The sequence below is a fragment of the Aotus nancymaae genome, unplaced genomic scaffold (genome assembly GCF_030222135.1).
Source record: "Aotus nancymaae isolate 86718 unplaced genomic scaffold, 86718_ANA_hifiasm-v0.15.2.pri h1tg000033l, whole genome shotgun sequence".
Lineage (NCBI taxonomy): Eukaryota > Metazoa > Chordata > Mammalia > Primates > Aotidae > Aotus > Aotus nancymaae.
In genome coordinates this window covers 65,591,926-65,609,024 of record NW_026988447.1, presented here as the reverse complement: position 1 = coordinate 65,609,024, position 17,099 = coordinate 65,591,926, and positions in this window count along the sequence as shown.

The window sequence follows — 17,099 nt, the reverse complement described above, 5'->3', positions numbered from 1 at the left end:
CTTGGGCAAGTTTTAGGACCCAGGATAGAAAACAAATTCCTAGGTAAAGAACATGTTGATTAGTTTTCTATTTCTGCCCAACAAATTATCACAAACCTAGCAGCTTAAAACAAGACAAATGTACTGTATTATCACAGATTCTGTGGGTCAGGATTCCAGCACATTTCTGCTGCTTCCTCTACTCACAGTCTCACAAAGCTGCAAAGTGTCAGCCAAGACTGCACTTTTATCTAAGGCTTAAGTTCTTCCAGGCTCTTCAGTTGTTGGTAGAATTTGCTTCCTTTGGTTAAAGGACTTAGGTACTCTCTTTCTTGCTGGCATCACCTGGGACCTGCTTTTGGTTCCCTGGAGGCCACTCATGGTTTCCTGCATGGCCTCTACAGCATGGCTCATTGCCTTTCAAGGCCAGAGGGCAGCAATTCTCTTGCTGTCTCTCCCTCCATCCTGCTAAGACAAGATCTTCTATGCCATAAAGTAATCATAGGACTGACAAGTTCATCAGGTACACAGGTCCCATCAATAATCAAGCAAAGGGGATGGTACAAGACAGGTACACTTAGTAGGAATAGGTAATGCCTCAGAGACCATCTCAGAATTCTACCTACCTCAGTGGTTCGGGCAGAAGTTTCTTCCAGAAGAGACACAAGTCATCCATTTTTCTAAGGTTATCATAGTGGACAATTAATTAAATTAAGCAAATCACAAATGTAGCAATCGCTTTCGTCATTTTTCCAACATGGTGAACTTCATGGGATGTTCAATTGGCTGTGATAGGTCTATGGGAACTGTTGTTCATAAATTGAATGCTATTTTGGAAGTCTACAAGAGAAAGAAAATTCAATAACATATGCATGAGCACTAAGTATTTTTATTTTTAGACTAAACTTGATGAGGATTCAAAAAGCAATGGCCTTAAAGTTTTCTGGGCAAGGGGGATTCTTTGTGCTGTTAGTTCTAGCTAAGCTGTGAGGAGAAAATTCAAAAAATTATCCTTTAAATAGTCTATTACTTTTTTTTTTATTATTGCATTTTAGGTTTTGGGGTACATGTGAAAAACATGCAAGATTGATGCATAGATGCATACGTGGCAGTGTGATTTGCTGCCTTCCTCCCCTTCACCTATATCTGGCATTTCTCCCCATGCTATCTCTCCCCAACTCCCCACCCCCAGCGGTACCCCCACTCCCCCCCAACAGACCCCAGTGTATAGTGCTCCCCTCCCGGTGTCCGTGTGTTCTCATTGTTCAACACCTGTCTATGAGTGCGAACATGCGGTGTTTGATTTTGTGTTCTTGTGTCAGTTTGCTGAGAATGATGGTTTCCAGGTTCATCCATGTCCCTACAAAGGATGTGAACTCATCGTTTTTGATGGCTGCATAATATTCCATGGTGCATATGTGCCACATTTTTCCTATCCAGTCTATCATCGATGGACATTTGGGTTGGTTCCAGGTCTTTGCTATTGTAAACTGTGCTGCAATGAACATTCGTGTGCATGTGTCCTTGTAGTAGAACGATTTATAATCCTTTGGATATATACCCAGTAATGGGACTGCTGGGTCAAACGGAATTTCTATTTCTAGGTCCTTGAGGAATCGCCACACTGTCTTCCACAATGGTTGAACTAATTTACACTCCCACCAACAGTGTCAAAGTGTTCCTATTTCTCTGCATCCTCTCCAGCATCTGTTGTCTCCAGATTTTTTAATGATCACCGTTCTAACAGGCATGAGATTGTATCTCAATGTAGTTTTGATTTGCATTTCTCTAATGACCAGTGATGATGAGCATTTTTTCATATGTTTGTTGGTCTCATGTATGTCTTCTTTTGTAAAGTATCTGTTCATATCCTTCACCCACTTTTGAATGGGCTTGTTTGTTTTTTTCTTGTAAATCTGTTTTAGTTCATTGTAAATTCTGGGTATCAGCCCTTTGTCAGATGGGTAAGCTGCAAAAATTTTTTCCCATTCTGTTGGTTGCTGATTCACTCTAATGACTGTTTCTTTTGCCGTGCAGAAGCTGTGGAGTTTGATTAGGTCCCATTTGTCTATTTTTGGCTTTTGTTGCCAATGCTTTTGGTGTTTTGGTCATGAAGTCCTTGCCTACACCTATGTCCTGAATGGCTTTGCCTAGGTTTTCTTCTAGGGTTTTTATGGTTTTAGGTCTTATGTTTAAGTCTTTAATCCATCTGGAGTTAATTTTAGTGTAAGGTGTCAGGAAGGGGTCGAGTTTCTGCTTTCTGCATATGGCTAGTCAGTTTTCCCAACACCACTTATTAAACAGGGAATCCTTTCCCCATTGCTTGTTTTTATCAAGTTTGTCAAAGATCGGGTGGTTGTAGATATGTTGTGTTGCCTCCGAGGCCTCTGTTCTGTTCCATTGGTCTATATCTCTGTTTTGGTACCAGTACCATGCTGTTTTGATTACTGTAGCCTTGTAGTATAGTTTGATGTCCGGTAGTGTGATGCCTCCCACTTTGTTCTTTTTGCTTAGAATTGACTTGGCTATGTGGGCTCTCTTTTGCTTCCATATGAAGTTTAAGGTGGTTTTTTCCAGTTCTGTGAAGAAGGTCATTGGTAGCTTGATGGGGATAGCGTTGAATCTGTAAATTACTTTGGGCAGTATGGCCATTTTCACGATATTGATTCTTCCTAACCATGAACATGGAATGTTTCTCCATCTGTTTATGTCCTCTCTTATTTCACTGAGCAGTGGTTTGTAGTTCTCCTTGAAGAGGTCCTCTGCATTCCTTGTTAGTTGTATTCCTAGGTATTTTATTCTCTTTGTAGCAGTTGTGAATGGCAGTTCGTTCTTGATTTGGCTCTCTTTAAGTCTGTTATTGGTGTACAGGAATGCTTGTGATTTTTGCACATTGATTTTGTATCCTGAGACTTTGCTGAAGTTGCTTATCAGTTTCAGGAGATTTTGGGCTGAGATGATGGGGTCTTCTAGATATACAATCATGTCATCTGCAAATACAGACAATTTGACTTCCTCCTTTCCTAATTGAATACCCTTTATTTCTTTTTCTTGCCTGATTGCTCTGGCTAGAGCTTCCAGTACTATACTGAATAGGAGTGGTGAGAGAGGGCATCCTTGTCTAGTGCCAGATTTCAAAGGGAATGCTTCCAGTTTTTGCCCATTCAGTATGATATTGGCTGTTGGCTTGCCGTAAATAGAAGGGCTGTTGAATTTTGTCAAAGGCCTTCTCTGCATCAATTGAGATAATCATGTGCTTTTTGTCCTTGGTTCTGTTTATGTGGTGAATTACATTTATAGACTTGCGTATGTTGAACCAGCCTTGCATCCCAAGGATGAAACCTACTTGATCATGGTGGATAAGCTTTTTGATGTGCTGTTGCAATCAGCTTGCCAGTATTTTATTGAAGATTTTCACATCTATGTTCATCATGGATATTGGCCTGTAGTTTTCTTTTCTTGTTGAGTCTCTGCTGGGTTTTGGTATGAGGATGATGTTGGTCTCATAAAATGATTTGGGAAGGATTCCCTCTTTTTGGATTATTTGAATAGTTTCAGTAGGAATGGTACCAGTTCCTCTTTGTATGTCTGGTAGAATTTGGCTCGGAACCCCTCTGGACTTGGGCTTTTTTTGGGTGGTAGGCTCTTAATTGTTGCCTCAACTTCAGACCTTGTTATTGGTCTATTCAGGGTTTCGACTTCTTCCTGGTTTAGGCTTGGGAGGAGGCAACTGTCCAGGAATTTATCCATTTCTTCCAGGTTTTCTAGTTTATGTGCATGAGTTGTTTGTAATTATCTCTGATGATTGTTTGAATTTCTGTGGAATCTGTGGTGATATCCCCTTTATTGTTTTTTATTGCATCTATTTGGTTATTCTCTCTTTTCTTTTTTATTAATCTGGCTAGTAGTCTGTCTATGTTGTTGATCTCTTCAAAAAACTAGCTCCTGGATTTATTGATTTTTTGAAGGGTTTTTCGTGTCTCTATCTCCTTCAGTTCTGCTCTTATCTTAGTTATTTCTTGTCTTCTGCTAGGTTTTGAGTTTTTTTGATCTTGCTCCTCTAGCTCTTTCAGTTTTGATGATAGGGTGTCAACTTTAGATCTCTCCTTGCTTCTCATGTGGGCACTTATTGCTATATATTTTCCTCTAGAGACTGCTTTAAATGTGTCCCAGAGATTCTGGTATGTGGTGTCTTCGTTCTCATTGGTTTTGAAGAACATCTTTATTTCTGCCTTCATTTCATAGTTTATCCAGTCAACATTCAAGAGAAAGTTGTTCAGTTTCCATGAAGTTGGTCGGTTCTGGGTTGGTTTCTGAATTCTGAGTTCTAACTTGATTGCACTGTGGTCTGAGAGACTGTTATGGTTTCCATTCTTTTGCATTTGCTGAGGAGTGATTTACTTCCAATTATGTTGTCAGTTTTAGAGTAGGTGTGATGTGGTGCTGAGAAGAATGTATATTCTGTGGATTTGGGGTGGAGAATTCTGTAAATGTCTATTAGGTTTGCTTGTTCCAGGTCTGAGTTCAAGTCCTGGATATCCTTGTTAATTTTCTGTCTGATTGATCTGTCTAATATTGACAACGGTGTGTTGAAGTCTCCCACTATTATTGTGTGGGACTCTAAGTCTCTTTGTAAGTCTTTAAGAACTTGCCTTATGTATCTGGGTGCTCCTGTATTAGGTGTATATATATTTAGGATTGTTAGCTCTTCTTGTTGCATTGATCCTTTACTATTATGTAATGTCCTTCTTTGTCTTTTTTGATCTTTGTTGCTTTAAAGTCTATTTTATCAGAGATGAGAATTGCAACTCTCGTTTTCTTTTGCTCTCCATTTGCTTGGTAAATCTTCCTCCATCCCTTTATTTTGAGCCTTTGTGTATCCTTGCATGTGAGATGGGTTTCCTGGATACAGCACACTGATGGGTTTTGGCTTTTTATCCAATTTGCCAGTCTGTGTCTTTTGATTGCAGCATTTAGTCCATTTATGTTTAGGGTTAATATTGTTATGTGTGAATTTGATCCTGCCATTTTGATGCTAGCTGGCTGTTTTGCCCGTTGGTTGATGCCGATTCTTCATTGTGTTGATGATCTTTACCATTTGGTATGTTTTCGGAGTGGCTGGTACTGGTTGTTCTTTTCTATGTGTAGTGCCTCTTTCAGGAGCTCTTGTAAAGCAGGCCAGGTGGTGATGAAATCTCTGAGTACTTGCTTGTTCACAAAGGATTTTATTTTTCCTTCACTTATGAAGCTTAGTTTGGCTGAATATGAAATTCTGGGTTGAAAGTTCTTTTCTTTAAGGATGTTGAATATTGGCTCCCACTCTCTTCTGGCTTGTAGGGTTTCTGCTGAGAAATCTGCTGTGAGTCTGATGGGCCTCCCTTTCTGGGTAACCTGACCTTTCTCTCTGGCTGCCCTTAGCATTTTCTCCTTCATTTCATCCCTGGTGAATCTGACGATTATGTGCCTTGGGGTTGCTCTTCTTCAGGAATATTTTTGTGGTGTTTCTGTATTTCCTGGACTTGAATATTGGCCTGCCTTGCTAGGTTGGGGAAGTTTTCCTGGATAATATTCTGAAGAGTATTTTCTAGCTTGGATTCACTCTCTTCGTCACATTCAGGTACACCTATCAAATGTAGATTAGGTCTTTTCACATAGTCCCATATTTCTTGTTGACTTTGTTCATTCCTTTTTACCCTGTTTTCTCTAATCTTGCCTTCTCATTTTATTTCATTGAGTTGATCTTCGACCTCTGATATCCTTTCTTCTGCTTGGTCTATTCAGCAGTTGAAAATGGTGCATGCTTCGCAAAGTTCTCGTGTTGTTCGCAAAGTTCTCATGTTGCATTTTTCAACTCCATCAATTCACTTATATTCCTGTCTAAGTTGTTTATTCTAGTTAGCATTTCAATAAATCTTTTTTTCAAGGTTCTTAATTTCTTTGCATTGGGTTAGAACATGTTCTTTTAGCTCACAGAAGTTTCTTATTACCCACTTTCTGAAGGCTGATTCTGTCATTTCATGACACTCATTCTCCATCCAGTCTTGTTCCCTTGCTGGTAAGGAGTTGTGATCCCTTGTAGGAGGAGAGGTGTTCTGGTTTTGGGTGTTTTCATCCTTTTTGCGCTGGTTTCTTCCCATCTTTGTGGATTTATCCACCTGTCGGCTTTGTAGTTGTTGACTTTCTGATTGGGTCTCTGAGTGGACTTCGTGTTTGTTGTTGATGAAGTTATTTCTGTTTCTTAGTTTTCCTTTTAACTGTCTGGCCTCTCTGCTGTAGGACTGCTGAGGTCCACTCCAGGCCCTGCTTGCCTGGGGATCACTTGCAGCAGCTGCCGAACAGTAAAGGTTGCTACCAGTTTCTTCTTCTGCTTTGTCCCAGAAAGATAGCTGCCAAATGTCAGTCTGAGCTCTCCTTTATGAGGTGACTCTTTGGATATATGGGGGTCAGGGAGCTGCTTGAGGAAACAGTCTGTCCTTTATATTATTTCAGGTGCTGAGCTGTGAGCCCCATTGTTCATTCAGAGCTGCTGGGCTCATAAATTTAAGTCTGCAGCAGCAAAACTCATAAACCCCTTTTTTTCCCCAAGTGTTCTGTCCCAGGGAGTTAGGGCTTTATGAGTTTCCACTGTGCTGCTGCCTTTCTTTTTTCTTCAGGGCTGCCCTGCCCACAAGGAGGCAGCCTAGTCACTCTCAGCCTGCAGAGGCTTTGCTGAGCTGCTGTGGGCTCCGCCCAGCTGCCGTGTGAACTTCCCTGAAGTCCTGTTTATATGGGTGTAGTTAGTACTGCCTCCGCAATGTTGGCCCGCCTCTGTAATGATGGACTCTCTCTGTAATGGTGGATTGCCTTGGCAACTGCAGGCTGCCCCAGGAATGACAGACTGTCTCTTCAGTGGTAGAGTGCCTCTGTAATGGTGGACGCCCCTCTCCCACAGAGCTGGACCATCCCGGGTTCAGCTATGCTTGCTGTGAAACTCTCAACCCAGAGCATTTCCAATTGCTGTTTTTCTGTTTTTGTTTTTGATTTTGTGGGGGTGGGACCAGCTGGGCCTGATCTCCTGGCTCCCTGCCTCAGAGCCTTTTGTTTTCTCATTGAACAGTCGGCTCTTTCCCAGGTGTCCTGGTCACCTGTTGAATAGGCACCGGGATCTGTGTGATTTCCCATGCGGCGACCCACTGCGCAGGCTGAAACCATGGCTCTGAGATTCGTGGTGCTTTTTTGCCTGGGAATCTCCTGGCCTGGCCCCCTGTTTCAGCTCCCCTTGTTGGCTAAATGGGAACACAGTCCCGTTTACTCTGCATCGGGAGCTGCTGCACCGGGGCGCAGGCAAAACAGCCGCGCCGGCCAAAACAACCACCCTGGCGACCCATGGGGCTCCTCCGCCTGGGAATCTCCTGGTCTGTGGGCAATAAAAATCCATCTGGAAATGCGGCATCCACTCACCCTCTGCACTTTCACTTGGAGCTGCAATCCTGAGCTGCACCTAACCGGCCATCTTGGAACTTCCGCCAGTCTATTACTTTTAAGGCTTTGAGTCATGAATTATCAATAGTCTACCATAAATTTTTCTCCACTAAAATTTTAGGCTAAGCCTGAAAAATGGTGTTTGAAAGAGAGCAAAATCCTAATAATCTTCCTCATTGGTATTCTAAAAGTTCAGGCCAGCAAAGCTTACAACTACTCTATGTATGTGTTGCATACATAAAGAAAAGTTGATTAAAATATGTCAGAGAGGCTGGGCGCAGTGTCTCTGGGGTATAGTGGCTCATGCCTGTAATTCCAGCACTTTGGGAGGCCAAGGCAGGTGGATCGCCTGAGGCCAGGAGTTCGAGACCAGCCTGACCAACATGGTGAAATGCTGTCTATACTAAAAATACAAAAATTAGTTGAGTGTGGTGGCGTGCGCCTGTAATTCCAGCTACTTAGGAGGCTGAGGCATAAGAACAGCTTGAACCTGGAAGACGGAGGTTGCAATGGGACAAGATGGTGCCAGTACACTCCATCCTGGGTGACAAAGCAAGACTCTGTCTAAAAAAAAATGCAGAGAAATATATCCGATTTGCAGTGCTAGGGTCACATTAAGTAAAATGCAACCTTTTTTTCTGTTTAATTTTTTTTATGTTATTGGATAAAACTTTCCACAAACTGTACTAGATTAAAAGACATTTTCTTCTTACAGTATACACGTTTTGAGGTTTCAATATCTGTGATTTAAATAGTGCCAGCTAAATCAATTAAGGCAACAAGCTAATACCTCCCTAGGTTATGAGATTGTATACTGTTAAATGGTCATCAGCCTTCCCCAGAGTACTGATGTGAATTATCTTTCTACCAGCTGCCAATCCACGCCTACCATTATTTGCTCAGGGAACTCAGTAGGAATATGACGATTAAACAAAAACCCACAAAGTACTACCAAGAAATGACTCAATACATCTAATCAATAGATACTGCAGCAGTAGCGTTATCTTTGAAAATAAAGGCATCACATTCGTATTTCAACCTTAAGTAAAATGCTGCAGGTTTTTATTAGTATTTTCTAGTTTGTGCAGTTTGTACCAATTCAGTTATAGCTGAGAATTCTGGAAGTTTTTCTCTTTGTCTGCTTAGGTTTGGGAGGCTTTTTTGTACCATGGAATCTTTCACCATCAAGCATCTCATTCCATGTAGTTTGTAGGGACTTGTGAGCCAGAGATGTTGATGGCCACAGCTCCAAGAATGGCTTGGCTTGCTGGCATTGTTCTTGGCTCTTCAGGAACTTCTCAATAGTGTCCGGGCGTCTGCAGCAGCATCCAGCTCTATCCAGGCCTCCTGAGGGTTTATGCAGACAGTTTGACTGCTCTCACTCTCTTCTCAGCATTCTTTAGTATCTGTAGCTCTTTGTGGGGTGGCAGCTCCCAAAATTGTGTTTAGATTGCTACTGCTATTTGGTTCTATGGCAATCCTAAGTACATGTCTTTTATTCTACACCCATACAAATAACAGATTCTGAATCTTTGTCTTGGGATGTGCAATTCATATCCAATGTCAGAGGACATAAAAAATAATGTAAGCATATTTTCCTATGCACAAAACTATTCTGGAAAAATATATAAGAAACTGCAAATAATTGTTGCCTTTGGAGAGGAAGGCCAGATAATTAAAGATGGAAAAATTAATCTTTTTTATATACTCATTCTATTTGAACATGTTCTATTCATTCATTTAATAAACATTTGGACATTCAATTTTTTTACATTAAAATGAAAATGAAACTTAAAAATATTGAATAATCAAAAGGAGTCCAGCGCTGTTTGATTTAAGAGCTAGACAAGTTTGTTGATGTCTATCTATGTCAATTAGGGCTAAAGTGGCAAACAGCCTCTTCTTCAGCAAGGAGTATTTCTTCTTCATTCAAATCAACCCTGCCAAATACTCTTCTGAGTGCTATGAAGATTCAGATGAAATACTATGTTTCCATTTTTGTCCTCCAGGAAGCAGAGATGTGACAGGCACATGAACTAATGAGTTGAACTCAAAGCAGTTAATGGTTAAATGCCAGAGTCTCACTTTGGCGCTGAGTGCAGAATTGTGAGAATCACACTGTTATGGGTTGAATCGTATCTACTCCCTCAAAAGAGGATATGTGAAGTCATAACCCCTGGGACCTCAGATTGTGACTTTAATTGGTGATCGTGGGTCTTTGCAGAGCAATCAAGTTAAAGTGAGGTGATGGAGAAGGGGTCCCTTATCCAAAGTAATTCATGTCTTTATAAAAAGGAAAATGTGGGCACAAGACAGACACACATAGAGAGAAGATGATACGAAGATACGGGAAGAACGTAGTTTACAAGCCCAGGGATGCCTGAAGCCACCGGAAGCTAGGAAAGAAAGCTGGAGCAGATTCTCCCTCGCAGCCTTCAAAGGAACCAACGCTACAAACACCCAGAACTATAAGTCAATAAATTTCTGTTCCTTAAGCCATCCAAATTGTGATATTAACGCATTATTCCAGCAGCCCTAGGAAACTAATACACATACATTTATTTACTACAGTTTAAATGAAAGTGAACCCATCCTTCTCATTCAATCCCTAAACTAGACTAGAAAACAGAAAGTTATGTAGGCAAAACTCAATTATGCTAATTGTAGCTTCCTTTCTCATCAGCGTTTCTCAACCAGAGGAGATACGCCACCCGGGGGATATTGGCAACATCTAAAGACATTATTGTTGTCACAGCAGGGGGAGTTGCTACTAGTAACTTGTGGGTCTAGAGGCCAAGACTGCCGTTACACAACTTACAAGGCACAACTCAGCCCCTCACAGCAAAGTACTCATTGATAAACTTAGTTCCTGATGATTTCAGACTAAATTTTTCTCTGTACATAATGAATTGCTGTTTTCATTCAGCAAGTAGTTGAGTGCCTACTCTATTTCATGTGCACATAAACGGACATTTATTAAAATATATATTCATTTAAATGTCATGAACAAGTGCAGTGTGAGACACCATATGCTACAAAAAGTGATTCTTCCATCAGTGTCATGCCCATTCGCTTACAGTGCCCTGTTTATTTAACTAACGTGAGGGTCATTACTCTGTTTCAGTTTTGCAATTTAAAGTAACATATCACTCCTTCCCTGAAATACCTTCTAAATCCCTTGTAATAAATTAGCATGTGTCTGAAGAAAGTAACTGTTCAGAAGCTGGTTTTAGATTCCTGTTATTGTAAACCTTGTGGGAGGTGACCCAGGCTCAGAGAAAAGAAATTAACACAAGAGCTGCTGCTACGTAATATTGGACTGTATGGAGACTACATATTTGGTGGTTTCTCTCCTGGTCTCCTGTGCAGTCTTCCTAGTGTAGTGTGTCTGCCTTACTAGTTCATAAAGGGATTAAAGCTTTGGGTTTTTCCTTTTGAAATACTCCAAATCCATCTGATATATAATTAAATGTTTTTGTTCTACTGTCAGAGAACGTTAAATACTGAATCTTTCTTTAGATAATGTGCAAAGTGTTAACAGGGTTTTTCTTCTTTCTTTGATGAGTTTGGATTCAAATTTCAAATTGAGATGACTGGTGAAAAGATGTCATGTGGTTTCGTATAAATGCCTGGTGGTCTTTTATCCACATTAGCCATTGTATATTTGAATTTGATGGACAGTTTTTCTTAAAAAGAAAAAAGATCGGGTCCTAAATAACCCACAGATCAGAATAAAATGCACTGGCAGGTTTGCTCCATGCTGTTAGCATTTACTCATTTATTTACCATACAGTTTTATAATATATTTGACTAGGAGGAATCTGTCAACAGCTCCTGCTGCCAATGAAAGGAGACCGTTTTCTTCCACATAAATGTTTTAGAGCTATTGACCTGATTAACAATGACTCTAAGTTGAAGAGTTTAAATATTAAACTCTTCAAGTTTACAGGTTAATGATTTATTGCAGACAGAAGAAGCTGGGTACTTTTTTAAATTAAAGAATAAACACCTATGTTATATACAACAAAACCATTGCATTAACTCAAGATATTACGACCTCGTGACACATTTTTAGTTGAATATTATGCCGTTGGAAGAATGTTATGCGACAAGCCTAAATGGAATCAAGAAAGCTTTCAACTCCCAGAGGTAGGAGGTCCAAGTCTTTTTGTTGTATATGTTTTTATAGTAATTTTTCTGCAGCTTTGAAATGCTGTAAATAAAGGAAAAGGAGAAATGTTAAATCCCACCTAGAAAAAAGTTTGTATGTGTCTGCTGTTTACTAACTTGTTTGCTTGTCTCTTGGGAGCATGAGCTCCTCATGACTCCTGTCAAATACCAGACTTGTTTCCAAAAAACAGTGTTTCCTCAGGGAAAATAAGTAAGTCCTTTCACCATCAGAGTCAGAAGTAAACTGAAGGATGACAGAGCTGCATGGAGTGTGTAAGCTTTCATATAAATGCTGTCAGCACACATTAGGTGTGGTTAGGAATAGAGAAATAGCAGTAGCGCCAGAAACAGTTATGTGCAGGCTTAGAACTGAAAAGGGAATGAGAGAATAAAAAGACAGCAGTACATAGTGTAAAGCTTGGAAAAGGCAGCCTGCAGAGAAAAGAAATGTGCAAAGACTTCATCGTCGTGCAGGACAGAGCATGAACGGACTGCAAGAAAAGGAAAGGTCCAAAGAAGAAAGTCAATCAGAAATAAAAAGTACAGGACAAAGGGCTCGTGAATGTCTGAGGATTCACAGCAAAGGCAGCAAAGCCTCGTTAGAGGAACTGGAATTGAATAGAGATTGAATGAACCTGAAAAGGGGTCTCTCTAACACAGAAAAGACAACAACAATAGGTAAAGATACACAGGTCACAAAAGCAGCTTTGAAATGCTGGCATCAACCACAGGGTTATTCCCTTAATAATAGTAAATAGAGAACTACTATAAACTCCCTGATGTGAAGGGATCAATGATGTAAAACGAAATTGAAACCTCTATAATATACTTCTAATGTATTCTTCTATTTAAGTGATGTTCTTATCAGTTTCATTATTGCAATCAATTTGACTATTGTCAAATTACCCCTTTTCATTAAACTTGCGATCTAAATCTCTAATTCATTTAGCATCTAAAGTAGATGTACTTGAGTGGACTCCTTTGAATGAGTGATACCAGTGATGACAGATAACCGTGCTACTTTGATTAATTCTGTTTACACTCTTAGCTATCAAAAAGGACAGATTAAATATATAACACCCCAAAATGGTTACATGAAATTTTTTTAACTTGATAGCCTCCCTTCTATAGAAGGTGATAGATCCTCAAGCAGTCAGATAAATTAAACTGATTTGCTTATCCCCATATTATCATGCTCCAGATTTTCCTTATCTTGTTGATTAGAGTCAGAAATTGCTTAGGGGTGGCTGACAACGTGTATATTATTTCTGGCACAACACTCAGAACAACATGGAAAAGTTCCACTGAGTTCTTTATGGCCAATGAAAGTATTCTTGGGCAAATACTTTAAACTCATGCAGGGCTGGTTTTACAACAGATATTTATTCAGTCACTCATCTCATATGTATTGAGTTAAAACCTATGATCTGGCAGATACTGAGCAGTTTTTTCTGCCCACCCAGGATCTGGGCTCATATTCTAAGTTTCCTAAAACTACAGATTAACGTAATCTAAATGCTATTGATATGTAGAGGGAGATGTAATCACTACTAAATGGGAAGTCCAGGAAGGCATCATGGAAGAAATAGAGGTGGAATTGGTTGGAAGTGTCGCAAGAGGCATGGGAAGGTAACTAATGTTTGTGTATTACATGCAGAAAGAATGTAATCATTCTTTCTGCATGAGTGTAGAAAGTAAGTGTTTAGGTAGGAGCCATTCAAGGTTGCCTAGAAAGCAGGATACTGTGCGGAATGCATGGAGGTGGAAAGCGGGGAGTGGTTAATAAAAGAGGCCAAGCCTTCCCCAACTGTTTGCATTACATTTAGCAGGCCATGAAGAGCCAGTGAAAGCTCCTGAGCAAAGGAATGACTTTAGTAGGATACTTTTCTAACAGTATTTTGAATGGACTGGTAAGGACCTCTGTAGGTACAAAAGTCAGTTATTGAACTATTCTAACAATTCAGATATCAAGTTTTATTGGACACACGAGAGGCACACAACTAGTTTAAAAGTTGCTGATGGCAAGAGCATTACTCTTTGTATCCAAGGTGCCTGGCATGTTCTGTGAAGACACAGTGTTTTGCTAATTGGTAATCAGAGAGTTAGGAGGTGGATCAGGAGTGCCCACAGGAAAATGAAAGCCAGAGGATAATCAGCGCCAGGTGCTGTGGCATAGCTGAGAAGAACCAAGCTGGTAGATGGCCAGCGGACTTTACAAGAGGATCACTAGAGATGATGAAGAGAAAAGTAAGGAGTTAGTGAGTGGCTAGAAGAAAGAGGACAGACAGTCTTGAGTGCTATTTTAAGAAACTTGAAGGAGAACGGCAAAAAAAAAAAAAAAAAAAAATGACACTCTTAGGTAAAAGGTAAATAATAAATTTTTTAAAAGAGCTTTGAATTTCAAAAGAGAGGTGTACCTGAGAAAGATTTAGATGATGGGAGAAAACCTAGTGTTCAGGGACAATGAAGGATCCAGCAAGAAAGCAATTAACTAGATGAAATTAAGTATAAACAATCCAGTAATGAACGTTTGTTAAGCACTATTATAAACTGGAAAGTATGCTAAGCAATGGAAATATAAAGATGAAAATAAATGGTTTCTGCCCTCACAGAATTTATAATCATAGGGAGAATCAGATAAGATGAACACACAAATATAATGCAATACTGGCTTTATTTAAGGCATGTACCAACTGTAGTAAGAGCAAAGGAAAAGCCAAAGAGTGCCTGGGGGAGTTACAGAAGGTACCCAGAATTCTTTTCTTCCTGTTAATTGAATTATTATATTGTTTTTGGAGAATCATCCCCACTCTACCAAGTCTGCATGGTTTGGTTCAATTGACCATGATCTCCAGCATCAGGATAGGCACCTGGCCCTGGGTCAGCCAATCAAAGTAACATATCCCTCAAGGATGTCCAAGGATGGACATGAGACCCAGACTAGGCCAACTGAAATCCTCCCCGAAACTTGTAACTCTCAACTATCAGGAAAGAGCCACTCTCTCTTTTAAAGATGATATACCGGAGCAAAGCAAGCCTTGGCTGCTGGAGTCCGTTTGCCAACGTAAGGACAGAGCCTGCCTGATAATGAAGTCAAGCAAGAGGAATAAAGAGTAGATAAAAGAAGAAGAAGAAATATAACAAAAAGGACAGACTTCCAATGGCATTTTTAATATTTTTAAGGCCTCCTAAGACTTTGTTCTGCATAATCAGATGCAACCAGCCCATGTCATTATAGTCATTAGTTTGATAAAAATGTGCTAAAGTAGCAAACGTGGTCCCTCAGAACCTTGCCTCTTGTAAATACTTGATTAGCAGTATCCAATGGTATTATTTATGTGGTACTATTGCCACATTATGTCATAGACAATTAGTGCTCTCTTTGCTACTGGAAATAGAGTCATTGGCACCTTTAGATCTAATAAAATTAAAGAACCAATTCCAGAAACCGCAGAACGAATCAAGAAAACTTATCCTTAAGATTCTGTTCTGAATAGAGAACCCAAAAATAAGACTACACACTTGCAGCCATCTGATCTTAGACAAACCTGACAGAAACAAGCAATGGAGAAAGGATTCTCTATTTAACAAATGGTGCAAGAGAACTGGCTAGCCACATGCAGAAAAAGTGAAACTATACCCCTTCCTTATACCATATACAAAAATTAACTCAAGATAGATTAAAGGCATATTTTAAGAAACTTGAAGGAGAAAAGCAAAAAAAAAAAAAAAAAAGACACTCTTAGGTAAAAGGTAAATAATAAATTTTTACAAACAGCTTTGCATTTCAAAAGGAAAAACCAAATCTATAAAACCCTAGAAGAAAATCTAGGCGTTATCATTCAGGACATAGGCATGGGCAAAGATTTCATTACAAAAACACCAAAAGCAATTTCAGCAAAAGCAAAAATTGACCAATGGTATCTAATCAAACTAAAGAGTTTCTACACAGAAAAAAAAAAAAAAAAAAAACAGCTACCATCAGAGTGAACAGACAACCTACAAAATGGGAGAAAATTTTTGCAATCTATCCATCTAACAAAGGTCTAATATCCAGAGTCTACAAGGAACTTGAACAAGTTTACAGGAGAAAAACAACCCCATTAAAAAGTGGGCAACCCCACTTTTTAAGCAAGTGGGGTTCAAGTCCTTAAAAAAGGACTTGAACAAACACTTCACAAAAGAAGATATTCATGCAGCCAATGAACATATGAGAAAAAGCTCAACATCACTGATGATTACAAAAATGTAAATCAAAACCACGATGACATACTTTCTCACACCAATCAGAATGGCTATTATTATAAAGTCCAAAACCAGCAGATGCTGATGAGGTTGTGGAGAAAAAGGAACACTTTTACTCTGTTGGTAGGAATGTAAATTAGTCCAATCATTGTGGAAGACAGTGTGGCCATTCCTCAAAGATCTAGAACCAGAAATACCATTTGACCCAGCAATCCCATCACTGGATATACATCCAAATGATTATAAATTATTCTATTACAAAGATACATGCACATGTGTGTTCATTTCAGCACTATTCAGGATAGCAGAAATATGGAATCAACCCAAATGCCCATCAATGATAGACCAGATAAAGAAAATAGGTACATGCTACCATGGAATACTATGCAGCCATATAAAGGAATGAAATCATGTCTTTGCAAGGACACAGATGAAGTTAGAGCCATTATTCTTAGGAAACTAACACAGGAACAGAAAAACAAACACTGCATGTTCTCAATTATAAGTGGGAGCTGATTGACGAGAACATATGGACACACGGCGGGAAACAACACATCCTGGGCACCTGTTGTGGGGAGAGGATGAACCAGGGGAGAGCATCAGGAAGAATAGCTAACGGGTGCTGGGCTTAATACCTGGGTGATGGGATGACCTGTGCAGTAAACCACCATGGCACGTGTATTTAACAAATCTGCACGTCCTGTATATAAACCCCTGAACTTAAAAGTTAAAAGAAAAAAAAACCAGATTCCATTCCTCTAGAACCACTCTCAGTGCCAAAATCTGTATCAGTCAAGGCTCTCCAGAAAAACAGAACAAACAGAAAAGGAGAGAGAGATGTATTTTAAGAAATTGTCTCACGCAACTGTAGAAGCTGGCAAATCTGCAATCTGCATGGCAGTCTGGCGGGCTGGAAATGCAGGCAAGAGTTGACATTGCAGTCTTCAGTCTGAACTGGGGCAATCTGCTTACACAAAGTCTACTGATTTAAATGGTAATTACATCTAAAGAATACCTTCATGGCAACATCTAGGCTGCTGTTCAAACATAAACTAGCCAGGTTGACACATAAAACTAACCATCACCTCCACACACAGACTTGAACGCAAATGTTTATATCAGCCTTATTCATAATAATGCTAAACTGGAAACATCTCAAATGTCCATCAGCAGGTAAATGGATAAACAAATTATGATAGATCCATACAATGAAATATGTCTCAGTAATAACAAAGACAAGCTAT